General features: G+C 36.0%; 1 protein-coding gene across 3 annotated transcripts in view; it reads left to right on the top strand.

Moving 5' to 3' along the window:
* LOC127423494 (protein shisa-6-like) overlaps positions 1–23,560 on the top strand; it is a 125,940-nt gene that overhangs the window by 24,064 nt on the left and 78,316 nt on the right. The window lies entirely within an intron of this gene.

The raw sequence follows: 23,560 nt of genomic DNA, 5'->3' as shown, positions 1-23,560 counted from the left end.
CACTGGCAAGTAATTCACAGTGCAGCATGCTGGTCAGTCAAGCAAAGAATCCCATGCTAAAAATGTAAATTCTGTCATAATTTATTATTTCTTCTTCTGTGGAACAAAAAAAGAGAAATTTTGAAGAATGTACTGGTTGCTCTTTTTGATGTAATCATAATGAATGGGTACTGGAGCTTTCAAGCTTCATAAAGGACACGAAGGCACCGTTTAAGTATCAAAAAGCGATCCATGCACGAAATTCAAAGTCATCTGAAGTCATATGATAGCTTTGTGTAAGAAACAGACCAGAATTTGAGTTGTTATTCACTAAAAATCTTGACATCTGCCCTAGCTCACCTCAGCAAGTTCATGAGATTTAAGAATCAGAGAGAAGTTAACGGTTTGTGAGGTCGTCTAACTCAAAAGAATGATTTGTTCACAAAATGGACATCGCTATGGCTCTCATGAACATGTCAAGGAGAGCTAGGGTGGCTGTCAAGATTAACAGTGAATAACAACTTAAATTTTAGTCTGATCCTCATGTAAATCTATTGTATGTGTTCAGAACACTTGAATATAGCCCACAAGTTGTGTGGAGCTCTTTTGTGATACTTTATGGTGATTTTGAGGTGCTTTTTTAAGCAGTCCCCATTCATTATGATTGCATGGAAAATAGCTACCAGTACATTCTTCAAAATATATCCTTTTACTGTGTGTGCCACAGAAAAAAGTCAAATAGGTTTGGAATTACATAAGGGTAAATTATGTCAGAATTTTCATTTTTTAGTGAAGTATTCCTAAAAGCATCTCAGATAAACCAAGCTCCTATTTCTCTTTTATTATTATACAATACAAGGCAACACTAATTTAATTTAAAATTTAAAAAATTCACACTACCAACCTCAGTTAAAGAGCCAGCAAACAAAACACACCTGTGGTACGTTTGAACAGTAATCTGTTTGCACCTTGACATCTGTAGTCTAATATGACTAAGCTGTTGAAGAACGTTCTATAAGAGAAATGTTTGCACCTGCAGCAAGATTTTAACACGTATATAAAATATTAAGGCTACTTCATCTAATAGCCACCGGTAAGTTGACTGACGTGGCAGCCTTCTTCCTCCCACACTCATGGTCTCTCATTTACAAATCTTCCTCATGTGTCAATTCTCACTGGTGATGCAGCAATTAATATTCATGTGCTCTATGCTGACTCAAACTACTAACAATGACAATACTCAATCGACTCAAAAAAGTGCTCACAAGAACCTCTGTCAGAAGTTATTTAAATTTTTCTAACTATGCCTTTGGAACTTTTGACTCTTGGAAATTGGCAGTGGGATATTGCAGATATTGTTGACTTTACTGCAGATATTAAATTAATTGTTAATGTATGTTCCTCATTTGTAAGTTGCTTTGGATAAAAACATCTGCTAAATGTAAATGTGATGAGCTTGCACATAGCTGTCATGTTATCAGCATAACAATGTTGAGTGTTGTTGCGTTAAAGACCCCATGAAATGGCTTGATGTGCGTAGTTTTCTGTCCAATGTCGACGTGTTTCCCATTGAAACAGGAAGTCTGGCTATTGCTAGTCGGTAGCAGGTGGCATTAGGATGAGGTACATTTGAATTATAGATAGTATTTGATTGGGCAAAAATCAGTGTAGTGCAGTTCGAGTCAATAGTATATTTGATTGTTTTCTTAAAAGAGAAAATCAGCTTTTGGGAGAACACTAATAGATGGCTTCAAAGCTAATAAACTTGAACAAAAAGCCACAAAACTTCAATTCTGATTTGATGGAGTATTTAAATTATAAACATGTCATTGATTGATATCTGTCCCTATCTGTTTCTTTTTCTGACTTTGGCCAGGGTTGTGTCCTTTACAATAAAGCATTTTTGTAATGCTGAGCTACTCAGCAAATGCCAACCTTAAGTATAAACCAAAGGATTCACTCAAAAACACCTTAGGCCAGGGAAACCTATTGCAAATCAGGGCCAGGCAGGCTATTTTTGTTAGTGGCTCTTGAAATATGAGCAGAAAGTGTATGGACACTGCTGCAAGGTGAATGCTTTTCAGACTGCAGCATTTGAACATGACAAAAACAACCTTCCTTTCTAAGAGGAGTGCTGCAAAAAGTACAGTTGTGTTTTAATGATGATTTTGTCTTGCTACATCTCATTTACTGGGATTGTTTACAATAATAAAAAAATGACCATGGTCCTTTCTTAGGTAAAACAAAAATGTCTTACAAATCTTTCCTGACAAAATTTTTTTTGTTTTTAAGAGTACACAAGCATATAGATGGCCTCAGCTAAAAGACATGGACTAAAAGCCACAAAACGTCAATTTAGATTTCATATTGGGTTTGTTTACTGCATTTGCCAAATGCTTTCAGCTAAACTGACTTACAATTCAAGGTATATATTTTTACTAGTATGTGTGTTCCCTGGGAATTAAGCCTATGCCACTGGCATTTCTATCACCGTGCTCTACTAGTTGAGCTATATGAACATATTTATTATACACATTTTCTGCTGGTAAATAACTGTCAGTTACTGTCAGAAACTGTGTTGAGGAAGCTACTTTGAAACTTTAGTCAGAGCTACCTTATAAGCCCTTAAACTGATGCATTTTTGGTCTGCTGCTGCAATTTTTCACACTCAAAGTTATAAGCTCACCATTCACACATACTGTGGACTAATTGCAAAAAAAATTGACACATTTTTCAGAGAACCCCCCAAATAAAATAAATAAATACAACGAAGGCACCTTTCTCTGCCCGTACACGCTTTGCCGGCTCGTCCACCCGAACTACCCTCGGCGGCGGAGCGGCTAAGGGATACGTCGAGCTTCCCCAGGTAGAGCGCACCATAGTGGTGCATTTATGCCCGCAGGGTGCAGCCACCATGAGAAGCTACACACTGCATCAGTTAGGGCTAAAAGAATTGTTGCCAGCTGAAACATAAAAATCACTGCAATAATGATCCAATTATAGGCTCTGAAGTATCTGCTTATTTAAATTCAAATTAAAGGATGTATTTTAGGCATATTTTTCCGGCACAAAAACAAAATGGGTTAGAATGAATAAAATCTCAGTTAGACTGACAGCATTAAATGTCAACAAATGTATAATTCTATGAAAAAAATAGACCAGTGCTGTGCAGTGATTTGAATCAATTCCTGTTTTCAAAACTGCATTGAACAAGTTTTGTATGTAGTTTTTATGAAGTTTTTGTAGTTACTCCCTTACACTGGTCAGGATAGTAACTAAAGTAAGCCCTCAATAACGGCTGACAGTCTTCAAATAATGAATTACAACTACTCTTGTTACAGTACTTGAGTAAATTTTTCACATTTTCACAAGTATAAATAAATAATGCTTAATAAATAAGTACTTTTACTTGAGTTGATTAAAAATGAAGTATTCAACTTCGCCGCAATTTTTTTCACCACAATTACAAAATACCAAAAAAATATTTCTGAATTTTGGGATGAAGAAAATTTATAAGTGCTAAATTTGTTTATAAACTAAAACACACTGTGCGAGGCACGACGGAAGCCCACAGGGCACAGCAGCTCTAATAAACTGCCCTGGTGTCCTCTCTTCTCTAGCTTCTGCAAGACTTTCTGCTCTGTCACTATACAAGAACTGTAATACTGTGATTTTCTGCATATTTCATTTTATTCTGGAAAGGGGCCATTCATTCAGGTACAAGGGAACCATCTGAACATGTTTAACCACTGATCAAACTTCACTTGTTTTTAAGGTAGACAATGTTTTAACTGTGTCAAACATTAACACAATGTAGTTTGTATGCATGTAGCATATATGTGGGGATATCTTGTTTACTTGCTACTGTATGTCTAAAACAAACTTTTTATATACCGTAGAAAGATACAATGCCAATAGTGTCGGAAATTAACGGGGACTTGGGGCAAAAATGCTACCGAAATTGACAAAAATATTCCCGAAATTCAAAATATGGGGGCAAAAAATGCCCACGCATTGAGTTCCCATGTTTTATTAATAATATCTGATATAGTTACAATTACATGCATTGCTATCTTCTTTTGACTTTTCACGGAACATAATTTTTTTCCTGCCGTCTGGTTCCTCGCACCGTGTGCACAGACAGGCTGTCCACTTCTATCAATCCGCATCAGTTTGGTATTGTACTCCCATGTTAAATTCCATAACCGTTTGCCCATCTTGTTCAAAATAAACTGTCCTAGCGGGTAATACTCTTGCTCACTGTGCTGTACTGTACTTACCTGCCTTGTGCTGCTGTTTATCTGTCTGAAAAGCCTCACCCACTAGAGGCCAAAAGTGCGCAAGTGATGGATGTTATATAAAGATGGTATGAGAAATCACAAAACATAATGTAACCAAATGCTACAATTGACTTAATAATAATATCTCAATATGTTAAATAACCATAATGTTAATTAAGACTTTATTATTACAAATGTAATACAATAATACATATACAGAACAACCACTTTTATTGTTTGAATCAATCATATCTCTCAATAACACTGTGTGAAATGTTTATTTTTGCCTTATTTTATTCAGTTGGCATGTAGGAGTTGATAACAGTTTGCTTAATAATCTCATTCCATATCTGGATAATTGCTGCAATATCAATGAGGATAAATTTCCTCCTCTATGATATTGCATTATATTAGTTTTGTACAGTATGTTAACTTAATAGCCAAAATACTTGAACATACGTGAATGAGAACAAACCTGAAATAGGAATGTGTTTCAGTCACAGTGCACATTATGTAGTTTAGAGATGATTTAGAGACATTTAGAATGTAACAAATGGCTATTTCTATTTAAATATATGTTGTATACTTAACATTTTCTGTTTGTCCAAGAATCCTCTTGCAGCAATGCAGATCTTTGGCATTTAGAAGTTGCTAGTTTTGTGAGGATTCTGTTTCTCAAACTAGAGATTAGAGACTGTGATTTACTTGTCTTTTTGTTGAGCATCTGGCCGTCCTCTTCCCTCTCTATCCTGGTTAGGGATTCCTTTTTCAAAACAGTAATGCATGGAATAGCCTTCATCTCTCTAAAACAATGTACTTTTGATCAATTTAATGCATCCTTGGTGAAAGGAAGCATAACTTTCTTTCAAGAACAAAAATGTCTTTGTGTTCTAAAAATGGAAGCCTATATACTATAAATAATATAATTTTCATAAAGTAACTTGTAACGTAATTACTTGTTTTTTGGTAAACTACTTATTTATTCTTACTTGAGTCATAATATTTCTCAGTACTTCTATTTGTACTCAAGTTAATTATTTCTTCAGTAACAATACTTTTACTCAAGTAAAAAAATCAGTACTCTTTCTACCACTGCCTAAATGTCTAGTTTCTAGAGCAGAGTAAGGTCAGCATTGAAAACAATCACATTGATTTAAAACGCCATTTTGAGGTGACATGACATGACTTGAATATTTCTAGTTTTATCCAATAAAGCCCTGTAATTGAATGCTTTTACTCGCAAAATTTTGCTTGACTGCGAATAGCGCATTTCTACAATAGTCTCAGGAACTGAAAACTTCTGGTTTTGCATAAAGCTACATCTACTGTACAAAGCTAGGTGTAGTCGAACATAAACATAAACATTACTGAGTGCACCTTTAATTAATTAGTCTACTTTTGGAGTCTTTTCCTCTGATTCTTGCCATACTACAGATACATGCCTGCTTGTCAGTCTTGTGTATCAACTTCACCTGTGCTACCTTAAGTTTCAGAGTAGTCCAGGCTTTACAATTCAACATGGTGATAAAACAGGTCAATGAAGAGGCAAGCTTTCTAGCTGTGGTAAAACTTGTATGCAAGCAAACATGATTTTCAGGATTAAAGGAATATTCCAGGTTCAATACAAGTTAAGCTCAATCGACAGAATTTATGGCATAATGTTGATTACTACAGTAAATAATGTGGACTCGTCCCTCATTTTCTTAAAAAAAAAAAAAAATTTAAAAAAGAAGAAGTAAAAATGGAGGTTACAGTGAGGCACTTACAATGGAAGTAAATGGTGCCAATTTTTGAAGGGTTTAAAGGCAAAAATATGAAGTTTATACTTTTATAAAAACACTTACATCCATTCTTCTATTAAAACCCATCTATTATTTGAGCTGTAAAGTTGTTTAAATCTTGTTTTTTACAGTTTTAGGGTTTTAGGGTTTATAATGTTACATCAGCATGGCAACAGAGTTGTAAAATGATATATAACTTTACACAGAAAAGATTAGTAAGCAATCTTTTCAGACTAAAATCATGTTAACATGCATATTGTTTATGTCTTGTGGTTATACTTTTGAAGAAGTTAATATTTTAATGTTTATGGATTGGCCCCATTTACTTCCATTGTAAGCACCTCACTGTAACTCAGGATTTCGCATTTTTCAGAAAAGGAGGGACAAGTCGAAATGTATTTTTGTGGTAATCAACATTATGCCACAAATACTGTTGATTAAGCTTAACTTGTATTGAATCCAGAAAATCCTTTAACACAAGGAATCAAGTATCCGCCCTGGTGCATAATTACAAGATCGTGAGGCGATTATCTGTGTTCTTTAACTGATATCAGGTCATTGAATAACTTATAACGTGTAAGGAAGGGCAGCCGGTTGAGTTTCTGGTGCCCCGCTAGGGTAAGATGGTGCCCCCCAGGGAGTTGGTGAATTACGCAGACTGCGTAATATGTGTATAGGGAGTGGCGGTACTGAGTATTACTTCACCCATAATCAGAGCATTATCCACAATATTACCCATCACAGAAATGCAAAAAGATTTTCTCTGAAATGCTAGACATAAACAATGCAGTTCTTATTATTATTCATAAACCTATGTTAAGGGGTAATACTCTTGCATCTGAATACATTTCTTTTCAATTGCAGATGAAGACCCAAAGTCATTGTTAATTCACAAATTCCATTTTTGGAGAGGTTTGCACCAACTGCTCTGAGAGGTAGGAAAGGCAGCTGTATATGGTTGGTTTTCAAGTCTCTGACCTTTGGTTTTGCTCGGTTTGAATATAGAACAGTTCCCCTAAGACATCCAGACAGTCTTTTCAGATAAACTTGTTACTATGCCAGTCCTTTCTTTTCAATAGAGCCCTCATGAGCGAAAAAAGAAGGTTTGCTTCCATGGTTGCACACTGCTCCAAGTTGGGAATTTCACTATTTGCCCTTGTGGGTTTTTCCATTTGTCCAGTTCTGTTCTCAAGATGCAGTGTATATCAAGGCTAGACTGTCACAGTTCATGCTAATGAAAATAAATCCCTGAAGTGCACAGACTGGTTGAATTTATTTGAGAGCTTCCATCTGTTTTATGAGATCTGCTAGAATGTCTGTACATCCATTTCCTATTTTCAGTCTCCATGTGAGGTGGTGCATCACATTTTAGCCATCCATAAATGTTTAAGTAATCTTCAAGCTCAGTCCTTTTGCCTTGTTTCTGAGAAACAATCAGTTGAAATAGTATGGCTCATATTAAAATGTTATTTTTGAGAACTCACTGGCATTTTCTCTCCTGATATGTTAAATGCATTTGATTTGCATATCTGTTTTGAGAAATCTTTGTATAGAATAAATCTCTGACAGCATTCAAATGATGAATGAGATGGAATTTTATACAGTACATTTCAACATTTCCAAAATTCAGCCCAAAATTCAAACAGAATGACTGCTTTTGTCTTGTCGAAGACTAGTATGCACTAAATTACTTCACCAATACTTGATGAATTCTGATTGTTCTGATGTAGGGTTCAAAGTTATGGAATGATTTTATTTGATTACACTTTGCTTTGATTGACCTGACAGCATCACTGACTGAAAGGATTGGATTTTAAGTGGTATATCCATGACTGAAAAGTAATTAACACTCAAATTCTTGCTCATATGAGCAACATCAAATAAACCTGACTGATTGCAGTTTATTATGTTATGGAAATAATGTGCGCCATTTGATTCCAGATCAAAACTGTCTATGACTCAGCGTCACCCCAGAGTATGAGGTGCCATTTAGGCAGTAATTCAAACTTTACCTCTCATTTACATGTAACCAGACCTGCTAGACCCGCTCAGGATCCGAACCGGCTCGGGATGGAAGGCGGGCGCTAACAAGGAGGCTAAAGACTACAGCGTCAGTGTCAGTTGCTAGTGCACCTCTTGAGGCCACAGGAGTGAGGTTTACACCTTGCACAGCTACCTCCCAGCTGGCTACCCTTACATACACATAGAACACTCTCACTTTTAAAAGAAACGTTTGCACATACACACAATACGCATGCACAGTCACACGAAATGCTCGCATATACTACACACAAAATCCTATAAATGTAATAGATTTATAATTAATTATCAGCTATGTTTGCATCTGTGTTTGAAAACTGATTGGAAGTGTGCAAATACCACTCTTAGCCAGAATGGCTGCCAGCATGGAACTTTATTATGAAAATAACCATGACTCGAGGCAAAAATACCGTGGAGAGTCACAAAAATTCCCTAGATATTTAAAATGCTGATGCAAAAAAATGCTCCCATAGTGAATTCCTCAAGACCTGTTTGATATATTCCATAATATTGTAAAATATTAGCTAATGTGAACTAAAATCAGCTCTGACTACTCTGAAAACATGGTAACACTTTACATAAATGTTCCTTTTGTTAAGTGTTTATAAAGGGGTTAATTAATAATTAATAAGTAATTTACAAATACATAATAAATATGCACATATAGGAACATTAATGAAAACAGCAACTTTCTTCCAATATTTGCCAAATAGTGAACATTTTAACTTACAAGTTTTACAGTGCATATAAAAAGTCATCATACCTGGTCAAAATCCTTATCATATGTCATATTACACCCTGGAAATTTAAGTAATTTCAATCTAACCTTTTCAAGCTGTATTTACAAATTGTAATCTTCAACATCAAAGTGAAAATAATGTGTAAAAAATTCTGAACAATCATTAAAAATTAATTAGTAAAATACCTGGTTTGGATAAGTGATCAGCCACCTAATGCCCCATTTCCATCTGGTATTAAGATGTGTTTCGGGTGATCCAATCACATGTTGTCTGCCCTAAATACAGGTCTAAACGGGGTCTAAATCGTTTTGTGATCGGGTCACAGAAACCACATATGAATGTGGTCAAAAATGCATGTGTCCACATTGCATTTGAGGTGTAAACAGTAATCCACGAGTTACGGTTACGAGCGGCTTTAAAAGGAAATAACCGTCCAATCTGAAAATTTTAAAAAGCGGATACATACACAATCACGAGAGTTTCACGGAGCTTCTTTAGTGTGTCTGATATCAATACAGATGACAAGCACGAACACCTGAAGCTCCATTAATACGATAATTCTGCTTGACATGTTGCGTTTATGCTTAGATTCAATTTCAATCTCATCTGTGAGAAACTGTGTGCTGTTTTTTTTCGCAATTTCTTTGTTTTTTCTGACTTTGTTGTGCTTTAAAATCATGCAGTAACACATTGACATAGTGATTGATGTATGTCGTCATGAAACAGAGACCCTCCTCTCCAAATCTGAACACAAGTGGTCACAGGAGACACATTTAAACGACCAGGTGTAAACAGCGATGTGTCTCACCTGACCACATATAATCGAATCACCAGGGACGCATCGTAAGGTGGAAAAGGAATCTAAGAGTAACCATTACAAACTTGTTCTGGTGCAACCAATCGCCTTTCAGATCACATACCTGGCTAATTGACCCTCACCTGACATCAACTGTAGTGGTTTTTAGTACTTCAGAATAAAACCGGCTGTTCCATGAGGATTCCATTACTATTAGTGCTTGGTTATGAATTCAAGAATTCACAGTAGTTGGAAAAGTGCTTTTAAAAGGGCTCCGGGATCAAATTGTGGAAAGGCACATGTTAGAAGGGTACAAAAAGAATTCAGTAGATTCTATACCTCTAAGTACAGTTCAGAGCATTATTAAGAAGTGGAAAGCGAATGAAACCACCAAAACTTTGCCTAGATTGGGCGATCCCTCCAAACTGGATGACCGTGCCAGGAGGATATTTATCAGGGAAGCTATCAAGAGGCCAAAGGCAACTTTCAAGGATTTACAAGCCCGAATGGCTGAGATTGATTGGTCTGTGCATGTGACAACCATCTCACAAGTTTTACACAAAGTTGACCTGTATGGTAGGGTGGCAAGAAAGAAGCCTTCTTTGAAAAAGTGCCACACTAAGTCTCATTTGCACTTTGTGAAAAAACATGCCATGTTGCAAAATGTTTTATGGTCAGATAAGACTAAAATGTAACTATTTGGACTGAACTCCAAGTGGTATATTTGGAAAAAACCAAACACAGCACACCACACAGTGTTCGTCTTCAGCGGGGTCTGGGCAATTGGTCAAGGTTGAAGGGAAAATGGATATTGCCATGTACCAGATCTTCATCTCCACAACTGAAGATAGGTAGGTGGTTCACCTTTTAGTGCAACAATGACCCTAAACATACTGCCAAAAAAAATGCAGTGGCTTAAGGATAGGACGGTCACAGTCATTGGTTGACCAAGTCAAGGCCCTGAGTTATATCCAATAGAAAACCTGTGGATGGACTTGAAGAGAGCAGTCCATCGCTGCTCACCCCGCAATTTGACTGAACTCGAACAATTCTGCAAGGAGGAATGGGTAAATATTCCCCAATTTAGGTGTGCGAAGCTTGTAGAGATATATCCAAACATCAGGGTTGGGAGGGTTACTTTTGAAATGTATTCCACTACAGATTACAGAATACATGCTGTAAAATGTAATTTGTAATATATTCCGTTAGATTACTCAAGGTCAGTAACGTATTCCAAATACTTTGGATTACTTCTTCAGCACTGGTAGGGTTTTTTTTCACTTGTTTTGACTATAAAAACTCTGCCAGCACAGTAAGACAAAATACACGTTAAAAATACATTCTCTGCAAAACCTAAATATCTTATGCAGTGTTGTTTCTAAAACAAGATAAATCAAATTGATCTTGTTTTAAGGATTTTTAGATATTTTTACAGGAAAACAATAAAAAAGTATTATCAAGAATAAGATTTTTGCCCTAATATAAAATATATTCAATATCAAAGAGAAAAAAATTAATTATGATCCAACATGAATTTTCTTGATAAAAAAATATGATCGTGCCTGGTAACGTGCATGTAAAATGGCTAGAAATAGCATTTTATCTTAGCGTAAAGCTGACAATTTACACAAGGTTTATTTCTATTTCTTCTGCTCCAAACGTACTTCTCTGTCTGCTTGTATGAATGTAACACATCATAAGAAATTGTTTCACTGCTGTTCAAATGCACTTTGGATCACATCATTTATATGTATAAATGTTTTCCATCTGAAATGACTAAATATTAAATGAACAAATGACAATAAAATGCAAAGTAATCTCTTCAGTAATCAAAATACTTTTGGAATGTAACTGTATTCTAAATCAGAATCAGAATCAGAATCAGCTTTATTGCCAAGTATGCTTACACATACAAGGAATTTGTCTTGGTGACAGGAGCTTCCAGTGTACAACAATACAAAAACAATACAAAAACAGCAGCAAGACATAGATAATAATAAAAAAATAAAACTAATTATACACATACGTACAGACACACACATACATACACACATACACATGGGTAGTGCAAATCTAATACAATCTGTTATGTACAGTGCAAATACAAATCTGTTATGTACAGTGCAAATGTTTTTTTGTTTTTTTTTTTCAGAGGAATGAAATGGCAGAAGAGGTTGGATGTGTTGGATAAATATAAGAAAGACTAAACTGTGTATTGCACATAGTTATTGTTCAATGGGACAATTTAACTGTTCATGAGATGGATAGCCTGAGGGAAAAAAACTGTTCCTGTGCCTGACAGTTCTGGTGCTCAGAGCTCTGAAGCGTCGGCCAGAAGGCAACAGTTCAAAAAGGTAGTGGGCAGGATGAGTGGGGTCCAGAGTGATTTTTCCAGCCTTTTTCCTCACTCTGGAAGTGTATAGTTCTTGAAGGGGGGCAGGGGGCAACCAATAATCCTCTCAGCAGTCCGAACTGTCCTTTGTAGTCTTCTGATGTCTGATTTCGTAGCTGAACCAAACCAGACAGTTACTGAAGTGCAGAGGACAGACTCAATGACTGCTGAGTAAAACTGTATCAGCAGCGCCTGTTGCAGGTTGAATTTCCTCAGCTGGTGAAGGAAGTACAACCTCTGCTGGGCCTTTTTCACAATGGAGTCAATGTGGGTCTCCCACTTCAGGTCCTGTGAGATGGTAGTGCCCAGGAACCTGAATGACTCCACTGCTGCCACAGTGCTGTTTAGAATGGTGAGGGGGGACAGTGTTGGGGTGTTTCTCCTAAAGACCACAATGATCTCCACTGTTTTGAGCGTGTTCAGCTCAAAGTTGTTTTGACTGCACCAGACAGCCAGCTGTTCAACCTCCCTTCTGTATGCAGACTCATCGTCGTCTCGGATGAGGCCGATGACAGTGGTGTCGTCTGCAAACTTCAGGAGCTTGACAGAGGGGTCTTTGGCGATGCAGTCATTGGTGTAGAGGGAGAAGAGTAGTGGGGAGAGCACACATCCATGGGGGGCACCAGTGCTGATTGTACAGGTGCTAGAAGTGAGTTTCCCCTGCCTCACAAGCTGCTGCCTGTCCGTCAGAAAGCTGGTAATCCACTGACAGATAGACATGGGAACAGAGAGTTGGTGTAATTTATTCTGGAGTTGGTGTAATTTATTCTGGAAATACCAATGATTTAAATTGTAACTGTAGTGGAATACAGTTACTTATATTTTGTATTTTAAATACGTATTCCCGTTACATGTATTCCGTTACTCCCTAACCCTGCCAAACAGACTGATGACTGTCATTAAAGCAAAAGGTTGCTATTGCATATTGCTATTGCAAGTGACTATTCCATAGGGGTATTATGATTTTCTATACGCACTGTAAGTGCTTAATACATAGTTTTTTCATACTTATATTTCCCAAAAATGATTTGCGTCACATAATAGCAAAAATAGACTATTGTAGTGAGATTTAAAAGAGGGATTATGTCATTTTTCTGCAGTCCGGTTTGTGTTTATACTAATTACTGCAATGTTTTGTCTCACTTTTATTGTCACTCTGCCCGTCATGTTGATGTCAAAACAATGATTAAAAAAAACATTTTTCAGGTCTTCATGCTCATTTACATACTGTATAATAAAGCCTGATAACCTTTAAACTATAATGAACTCTTATGTACATAAGATTCTAACGTTGGCAACACCTTAATAAAAGCTTCACAGGTGTCCACTTTACATTAAGGTACATTTGCAGTGCTTACCCTAATGTTGAGTAAGAGTTACTAAGCATTTACAACATGTGAGGTAAAACTGGTCACAATTTGGCATTTGTATGCATGTTGTTTTAACCTCATATCAATGATTTATAATGCACTTGTAATGCCAATAATGAACCCCTTTATAAACCCTTTATAAAGGGAACATTAATGTAAAGTGTTACCGAAAACATTCCCAGCAGCTTCAAAACTTCAAGCATTGATTACATTTAAATCAACCATGACGTAGACAGTAGAGAGCTGTATAAACTACTGTATCGACGTATATTCTAGCTGAGAGTTTATTGTGTTAAAATGTCTTGTGCATTATCTTCAGCCACTTTTGTATTTGATATTGATTTGATTTTAAGGGAAACAGCCATATATGTTCACACTGAGACTTTCTTACATTTACAGTAATTAATTCAGATAAAGTATTTGACATAAATGGATGATATGTTGTGTGTTTAAGGAAAATGAAATGTCCTTTTAATAATTGCCCCTTACTAAAAATGCATATTTCTGACATTGCTTGGAAAGTACAGTTATGCAAACAAGAGTAAACACTTTAACTGCATGGGGAAAAAATAAATAAAAGAAAAAAGTTTGATCTTCTCACATCTTAAAGGTGTGTCAGACTGCATTCTAAGCCTCTGACATATGTTAGATAAAGGTGAGACTAAGGATAGTGATTAAGATCTGTGGGCAGGTGACCTGCCTGAGCTGTCAGAATCCTTACCAGCAAATTCATTAGTGTGACAACAAACAGGAAATGCCTCCCACTGTGTCCATAAACAGCAAAGTCTCTAAATGTCAGCTCAGCTCTGCTCCTCTGGTCCAGCTGTCTCTCTCAATATCCCCCTGTGTATTGCGGGTCCTGTCTCTTATGGTTGAGGATTAATCATTTTGAGTTGCATCCAGCTCTGTTTTGTTCTTCATAGTGGCTGTTTGAAGAGGTCATGTTCTTGCAAGTTGCATTCAATATTTATTTTATTTTTTTTGCTCAATAAGAAGTTTTACCCTTGTAGATAAATAGGATTTTTTCAGTCAAATCATTAACCTAATGAAATTTATTTTAGTGTACAATGGGTCACTTAATAGGGGCCGTCATGTTGAGATCACATGAACAGCAGATTATTACTCATTTTACTACTTTATTGTTGAACACCTTTGCTTAAGAAACATATTATTCATGGTTGACTGAATAGCACATTTAAAAAATGACACCAACAACTTTTGCTATTGTGTGATGATGCATCCATGCTGCTAGGTGTCAGAATAAAGTCCAAGATGACTGCTTTATTGGCCAGAAGAACAGAAACAAAAGTAAAATCAAGATTAAACAACATTATGCCACCAGTGCAATCGATTGAGCTTAACTTGCATTGAACCCAGAATATTCCTTTAATGAGTGCACCTTTAAGACAAGGGAGAGATGTTTTTATGCCAGAGTAAAGCTCCACCTAAAAGGGTCTTTATTTTTAGATTGGCTTGTGGACTTTTGGATTATTCCAATGGAATTTGCTGATGTGTTGGTGAAGTTGGCGGTGAAGTCAAGCTAACATGTCTCACAGGGAAAACGAGTTAAAAGTCCCCATTAAAAATCATGTTTTCAGTAAGTGTCATGGGACAATAGGAGGAGGTTTAATAATACTAGACATTAAAATCACTTAAAAAATAAAAAAATAAATAAAAATAAATAAATCAGTTACTGAAAAATCTGGACATTCGTGCAAATCATTTTTCTTTTATATGCTAAAAGACTTTCATGCTAATTGATATGTCTTTCAAGGCAGTTGAAAGTAAATTATTAACTTTGAATGAATGTCTCCATTGACTCATTGATTTTTTTTTATGCATGCACAAAGAGAACATTTTATCATATACAGTACTCCTACACATGGTCTGTGCTGGAAACACTATTTTAGGAAGATAAATCTCAATCAGATGTTTATTTATTTATTTTTATTTTTTAAGTGACATAAATTTATATATGTTATTTTTTTTTCCTCATTAGCGCATGTCCAATCCCTCCTTTCATACTGATATAAAATACTCATACATATATAGTTGAATAATGCCCCAGATGTGTTTGATAAAACCATTGTCATTGAGTGTTTCTTTTTATTACTTCTAGTACCGCTGGTATTCAGGCAATTGTGGCACTTTGTTTAAATTTCAACTACATTGCAAAAAGAAAATGTCCTCATCTATTATCCTTTCCAGATCATTTATGCTCTTAGGCTATTTTTCTGAACCCTATATGTAAGTGTACTTCAGCAAAAACAAACACCCTTTGTTCTTGCCAATGAGCTGAAAGTGAAGGAAGAGAAATGGATGACAAAGGAATAGGGAAAACTTTGGTGTTAGGTTGGGTAGGCTACTCACTTATACAGTATACAATATCAATCAGGGCACACTCCCCAACGGCAAGGGCAACTTTTTTTTTATCAGAGCTCATTACTGTAAGTGCTGATTTTTTTATGCATCACTTTGAATGCAAAGAGTTTTTCATGCAAATGCTCTCCTCTTAGATTTGTTATTTATTATCTTTGAGGAATCTGTACGTCATGGGGGAGAAAAAAATGATTTTTTTTTTTTTTTAATCAGCATGTTGGAGATGATACAAAGCAACTTAGCATGTCGTTGGACTTGAGCAAGATATTTTCAAATGCCAGATTTTTCACACGTAAACGAAAATAATTTTTCACACAGTGCCATACTGATTAATGTCTCCATTTTATTAGGAGCTTCTTTGTACTCCGTTAATAGCACATAATGAAGCTGTTTGATTATATAGCCCAATGCTAAATTGGTGACATATAGTTCATTCTTGATAGAGTATATAGTCCAAATAAAGGATGTTAGAAATGCAGAGAGTGCTATAATTTTATATTTTCAAATGGATAAAAAGGATAATGTTGATTGGTTAATACAGTGTTCCAGCTGTGCTAAAATGCACAATATAGTTACAGCTATGATCAATGTTAGGTGTATCTGAATTACAAATTTTGAATTACTGTAATATATTTACATTAAATGAAAATAAGTAGTTTAGCATGTAACATTTTAGATTATTATAATCAGATTACAGTTACTCTCAGTTATGTTAATTATTTATAAGTAAATTACTTGGTTTAAACATATTTCTAAAGTAATATTATTTACATTTAAAACATAAGTTATAATCATCAATCATTAATATAATCAATTTATGTCTGTTAGCGCTTCTGTGACAGCTGAAGGGTGTGCGCCCCCTATTGAGTCATTGTAAGGCGGAAAGTGGTGGAGAATGTGTGACTTGCATCATTCATGTCAAGTTAATGAGCAAAAAGGAAATATAGACATTATTATGAATTTGCTGAGTGGAAAAAGAAATGGTCCTGTGAAAAGTGTTTTAAAAAGTAACTTAAAAGTAAAGTGATTAATAATATGATTATCTTTTCAAATAAATAATCAATAAAGTAATCTGATTACAATTTTAGGGAAATAATCAGTCATTTGCAGTGGATTACATTTTTGGGAAATTTATCCAAAACTGGCTATAACGCAGAACACTTGTTTTACTAGCCACTGTAGAGCACCCATGGAACAATGTTCTGTTATCCCTTAAATGCCAGGGATTTTTCAGTATGTTGTAACCATTTTAAAAAGGCACAATGCAGAGCAGACCATACCATTTAAATATGATATTCTTTGTTGATTCTTACATTGTTGATTAATGTACTACATTTGTGCACAGTTAAGCTTTTCCCCATTATAGCACATGGCATTTTAAAGTAGCAGTGTAATCAATATGACAGACAGTAAATTATGGCTTTTCACATATTTTTTTTTCTTTTTCGTAAATGTAGTAACATTGCCCTGACTCTGTGATGCAAAAACTACAAATCTGATTATATATTATGTCAGTTAATATTGAAAGATGGCTTCCGTTTTTCTCTAAGTCAAACTAAAATACAATTGACTAATCTAATTGCATTGTAATTATAGTGTGGCAGAGTGAAAATGTGCCCTGCCACTTTAAGGATCCACCCCCCAAGTCATAATGAGTGTGAGTGAGAGTAAAAAATGGCCGCCTGTGAAAGTGCGCCAGGTATTGCATGTGTGAAGTAAAAACAGAGAGGTGCAAAGAAGGTCGAGGAGAAAGTTTGCCAGCGTGTGAGTACTGTGAGTACTAGGGACACCATCGGAGGAGAGAAAACAAAACAAAAAAGGGACTTATAATCAGCACTTCAAAGTGTAGCAAGGATTACGGACAGATCTACCATACAGACTACTCGAGTTTTAATGTGGAGGGGCGTGAGTACGGAGCCTGCCGACCCGCCAAAATGCTCTACCACTGAGTTTAAATGGAGCCAAAGAGTGATCACTGATCTTCTGACCTGCCCGGTGTGGCAGCGGGGGCGTGGTCAAGTGCCCGTCCGGAGAGAGAGAAAGCGGTAAGGGCGCTTACACCTGAGCTAAATTATGTCTAACACCTGTTTCTAATGTAAAGGGGGTACAAGGGATAGGAGGAGGTGAGAACCGGCTTAACAATATAAATAATATTTAATTAAATAAAAAGACACACAAACACATACAGGGCAGCTGCCCATAATTCTCTCTCTCTCGAGCTGCCGTCTTCGGTCGCCTTTATCCCTCGCTCGCCTCATCAGGCTGATTGGGGTCCGGGCAGCCTTCATTCCGCCCGGCCCCGCCCTCCTCCGCACAACACCCAGATTCCCTCATCTTTGATTCTCCCTTTGCGCTCATGCAGCTGGTGCCTCACATCAAGGTACATGCAACATATACCCAGCACACATTCATTTAGAGACCCCAGCGTACACACACACACACACACACACATGTTGGTGCGGCTATCATTATGAAGACTCTCCATAGACATAATGATTTTTATACTGTATGAACTATAGATTCTATCCCCTAACCCTAACCCTACCCCTAAACCTAACCATCACAAAATCAGAATTTTTACATTTTCAAAAAAACATAGTTTAGTATGTTTTTTAAGTGATCTGAATTATGGAGACACTAGAAATGTCCTCATAAACCACATTCATAGCATAATACCCTTGTAATTACCAGCTCGTTGCCTAAAAATAATGTCCTTGTAAACCACCCAAACCTGCACACACACACAGCCCTGCACTTGTTAACATTGTTTGATGTTTAATGTCTGATGTGGTAATTATTTAATTTAGAGGACTGTTTGTTTTATTTTCATTGAATTGTTTGATTTACATTTTTCAGTATTATTTCAAATGAATGTTCTAAAGAGTTTGATTCACAGACACTTGTGTTTTCTGGTTTATGAACAATATACTTTCTTCTTTATACTATTTTTTCCTAAAAAAAATAAATAAATAAAAAAAGTTATATTATTGCTGTGACTGGTGGCTTGTAAAGAGCTATCTTGGGTCAAAGTGTATCTTGACAAGCCCAAACCTGTCTGGCACCCGAACATATTAATTTTTTTTATAAATTAACTTTTAGGGCTGCCATCATTACAATAGGTAGTATTTAACAAGTGGAAACTGGTCTTAGACAAGTGTATTGGCTACTTCTCACAAAAATAATCTCAGCATGAAATATTCACATCTGAGATTAACCAGCATGCCACAGTGTCTGAGGAAAATGAATTTACAAACCCCCTACCAACAACCCTTTCATGAATACATTAGGAGATGAAAGGCAAAGTAAAGAATGAGACATGAATTACAATACTGTTTGCAAATGGCATGTTTTGTGTATGAATGTATATGTTTATGTATGTTCTCTTTTCAACTGCCTGTCAGCTCAGTCTTGTTTCTGAATTATAGACTTTTATATGGACATTAGGAGCTCTTATAGATGGATTTATGTGAATTGCATACCGTCAAGATGTAATGAACTCATTCCAGATTGAATTAGAACCAGCCACACAAGGTGACCAATATTGTTGGAGAAACTCTGCACAATTCCAACTGATTATTTCATGCTTAACAGATCGATTAATCATGAATACAGTTTTTAGGGAAGCAAATAAATACAGTTGAAGTCAGAAGTTTACATACACTTAGGTTGAAGTCATTAAAACTCATTTTTTAACCACTCCACAGATTATATATTAGCAAACAATAGTTTTAGCAAGTCGTTTAGGACATCCACTTTGTGCATGACACGAGTAATTTTTCCAACAATTGTTTACAGACAGTTTGTTTCACTTTTAATTGACTATATCACAATTCCAGTGGGTCAGAAGTTTACATACACTAAGTTAACTGTGCCTTTAAGAAGCTTGGAAAACTCCAGAAAATTATGTCAAGCCTTTAGATAATTAGCAAATTAGCTTCTGATAGGAGGTGTACTGAATTGAAGGTGTACCTGTGGATCCATTTTAAGGCCTACCTTCAAACTCAGTGCTTCTTTGCTTGACATCATGGAAAAATCAAAAGAAATCCTACCAAATACTAACAAAGTGTGTGAAAACTTCTGACCCACTGGGAATGTGATGAAAGGAATTAAAGCTGAAATAAATCATTCTCTCTACTATTATTCTGAAATTTCATATTCTTAAAATAAAGTAGTGATCCTAACTGACCTAAGACAGGGAATGTTTTGTATGATTAAATGTTAGGTGAAAAACTGAGTTTAAATGTTTTTGGCTAAGGTGTATGTAAACTTCTGACTTCAACTGTAAACTGTTGATTATTTGCCTTGATACTGTAATTGCAATTAATTTAGATTAATAGAATTTACATTAGAATCTTTATATGTGGGGCATCAGTTCAATGATTGTTTTCCATTTCCCTTTGATATGTTATTAAATATATATTAAATACCATGTTTACGTTCATATTTATGTGCAGTATTATTATATAAATAATAACCATCCTCTCTAGCATGCTTTCTTGGCCTCATGTGCGTAGTCCTTGACACCTGCAAGGCAAACGTTGGTTTTCATTTGTAATCTATTATTCATATGGAAGCTGCAGGAATGAAGACCGTGACGTCCACCCCCCTCCTTCTAATCCCATTCTTGCTCAGCATTGTAAGAGAACACAATTGGAATGATTGCCTTTTGTTTTGAGCTAAATGTGCTGTTCTGTCTGGAATCAAATCCAAACTCATCATTATGAGCGCCCAGGCTCACATTCACCATATGTGCAACTTTCATGTAGGCTATGTTTCTTTGGACCCTGTAGTTGCCATAATAATGTCTGTTGTCACACCCTGCGTATGCAGCTCTTTTATGAGTACACATGCAATCCTAATGGGTGAAGTTGTGTCAGGGATGTAGTATTAGGCTGGTGAGACTCAATATAAAGGCTGACATATACAGTACATACAGATTGGAGAATGTATCTCTAAAGCAGAGAGGAATATATACAGTATATGTGTGTATGAAAGCAGCAAAGTGTGTCCGTGAGCCTCTTCCATGCCACCTATCTGTGGATATTTGCCTCATTAGTTTTCATTGGTGCCCATTTTGAAATTGCACAAAATTTGTGAAAGACCTGGGAAGGACATTGTGCAACCTCTGAAAAACCACTTACCTGACCTCTTTGATAAATAGGGCAGCTATAGTTTTCAAATGTGATATTTTCAGGTTGTGCATTTGTATATGATTTCTCTAATGTTGGTCTTAATAACTTTTCGAAATGCTTTAATGTGAAGTGCATCATTTTTTTGATGGTAAAAAAAGTTCTCATATCCCAGCTTAATATGCAGAGATAACTATAAGTAAGCCATTTGTAGACTGTTTCCCCCTGTGGCTCTGTGACACTATCAAAATCAGCCTGACATAGGACGAATGGCTCAACCAGTGGCGTAAGTTTGAATGGAACTATCTGTTTGTTTGACCAACTGCAGACATGGGGGGAGTATTTGTCGTTATTTTTGCAATTCCGTTTAGTGTTGCTTGAGGCACAGATATCACACACTTCACCTTTAATTAAAGTGAACTGTAAAATGGGCAGGTGCTTCCCTTTGTGAACATCGTTAATTTGATGTGGATGTTGCATAACTCGCATCCCCTTTTCGGTTATGATAAACACAGGGTCGTCTCAGGGGAGCGGTGTGCAGGTGGGGGAAGGGGGTGAGTACAGTCAGTCTGCTGTTAAACTTCAACTGTGAGCCACTGAGTGGAGGATATGTAGGCTAATGGATGGAGGGTTCTTTATGTCATTCTAGAGCAGAATGAATGCTATCAGACAGAACACTTAAAATAAACTAGATTTTGTGTGTAATTATGTGGATTTTTAAAGATAAACACCATTGCTCCTGAGGCTTAAGTTTTGGGGAATCTGTTTAAAAGTGTTTAGTTTTGATAATATCAGGGCCTTTTCTGAGCATATGGGGGCTCTAACGAAATCCTACTTGGATTAAATAAATTTTTTTCTGAGCAGAAACTGTATTTTTCACTCCGTCTCTGGTGTTACATGGCCTGCATTCCAAATGGTAGCCGGTTAGAACAAAATATAAGAACGGTTAATACCTTTGTAAAATGTCATTACTCTGTCCTAAGGGTGGTTGATATACCAGATGCAGTGTTGCCAAATGTCACAAGAGAAACAAGCATAAGTTTCCCCTCTTATGTCATACTCTGGGGTTCCCCCGGCGCATCTGAGCACATACAAACATGCGCACTTTTCAAAAAGTGTGTTGAATTGCTTTCTCTTAATCCCTTAACTGGCATATGGAAAACGGCCATGCTTGCATGATGTTTCAAAAAGCAGCTTTCTGCAAAAACTCAGGAAAAAGCAGTTTTAAAGTGCATGAATGGGGTCTTAAGTCTTACAGAATGAAAGATGTATATGGAATGAAAGAAAAAGAAACCTCAGCGAAGTCAAATGACAAAAAAGAAACTAAGCTTCTAACCACAGCTGGAGAGCTATAGTTCCAACCACACAGCTTTTCAATGCTGTTTGCAAATGTAAGTACTATAGAAGTATGGTTATGGGAAACACCAAATCATTGAACTATGCTGGTAATGATGGAACTTGCGATTATACCAAGTTACACTTCAGAAGTAATCTATCCAACACTGACTTACAATTGCCAAGAAATGTAGCAACTTGGTGCATTAGTAACACTTTACAGTAAGGTTCCATTCATTAACATTTGTTAATGCATTAGGTATCATTAACATTTTATTTTATTTTACAGCATTTATTCGTTTTTTTAATGCTCGATAATACAAATACAATTGATAATTGTGAGTTCATGTTAGTTTATAGTGCATTATAACTAATATTAACATATACAACTTTTGATTTTAAAAAATGTGTTACTATATGTTGAAATTAACATTAACCAAGATTAATAAGTGCTGTATATGTATTGTTCACGGTTAGTTAATGTAAACTAATGTTAACAAATGGAACCTAATTGGAAAGTGTTACTGGTGCATTTTAGAATGTGCGGTTACAGGTGTGCTTTTACCAGCCTTTTACAATGGCTTCGTGTATGGCTATTCCAGTCAGAAGTTGGATATAATGATGCATTTAAAAGAGTTTTTTTTTTTTTTAGCACACAGATACAAAGTGTGGCTTTTTACATACCTAAATATCACCTTAACATTACACTGATCCAGAGGTATTATTTCAACATGCATCGTTAATACTAAACTTGTGTTGTAATCTTCTGAACAAAATGGAGTACAATGCAGACATGTCAGTGCTGTCTGTGGGTGGCTGGTTTGATGTCAGATAGCATCCCTCGAGTGCTCTACTCCTCTCCCAAATGAATTGACCTCAGGGGCAGGAGAGAAATAGAAAGAAATCCTTGCAACCACATTTACTCTGTGCCTCACTTCTACTGAATCTTTGCTGCAGTTGCGGTATATCAGAGTGCGTCACACAATATAGACAGTTACATTAATACGTCTAAACATATTTTGAAATGTTGATGTGATGAACTGAACACGTAATTTGAATTGTATTGTATGTGAATGCTTAATGTAGATTGACTTAATTGTCCGAAATCATATCAGCACTGGTACTGTGGCTTTGTATTCTCAGAATGGCTGCACAACTAATTGATTAATAATCAAGATTACTATTACAGCTGACACAATTACCTAATCATAAAAATATTACAGCATTGTCTACTCCCGTTATGTCAATTTTCTATGGGCAACTTTTTAAAGAATGGCTACCAATCACTATCATTATATGATATCATCATAAAATATCTGCTATTTAGCAAGTTTAAGAG

Source organism: Myxocyprinus asiaticus, chromosome 32 (assembly GCF_019703515.2).
Source record: "Myxocyprinus asiaticus isolate MX2 ecotype Aquarium Trade chromosome 32, UBuf_Myxa_2, whole genome shotgun sequence".
Taxonomy (NCBI): Eukaryota; Metazoa; Chordata; class Actinopteri; order Cypriniformes; family Catostomidae; genus Myxocyprinus; species Myxocyprinus asiaticus.
Note: the sequence above shows the minus strand (reverse complement) of the source record. Positions and strands in the feature narration are given on the sequence as shown.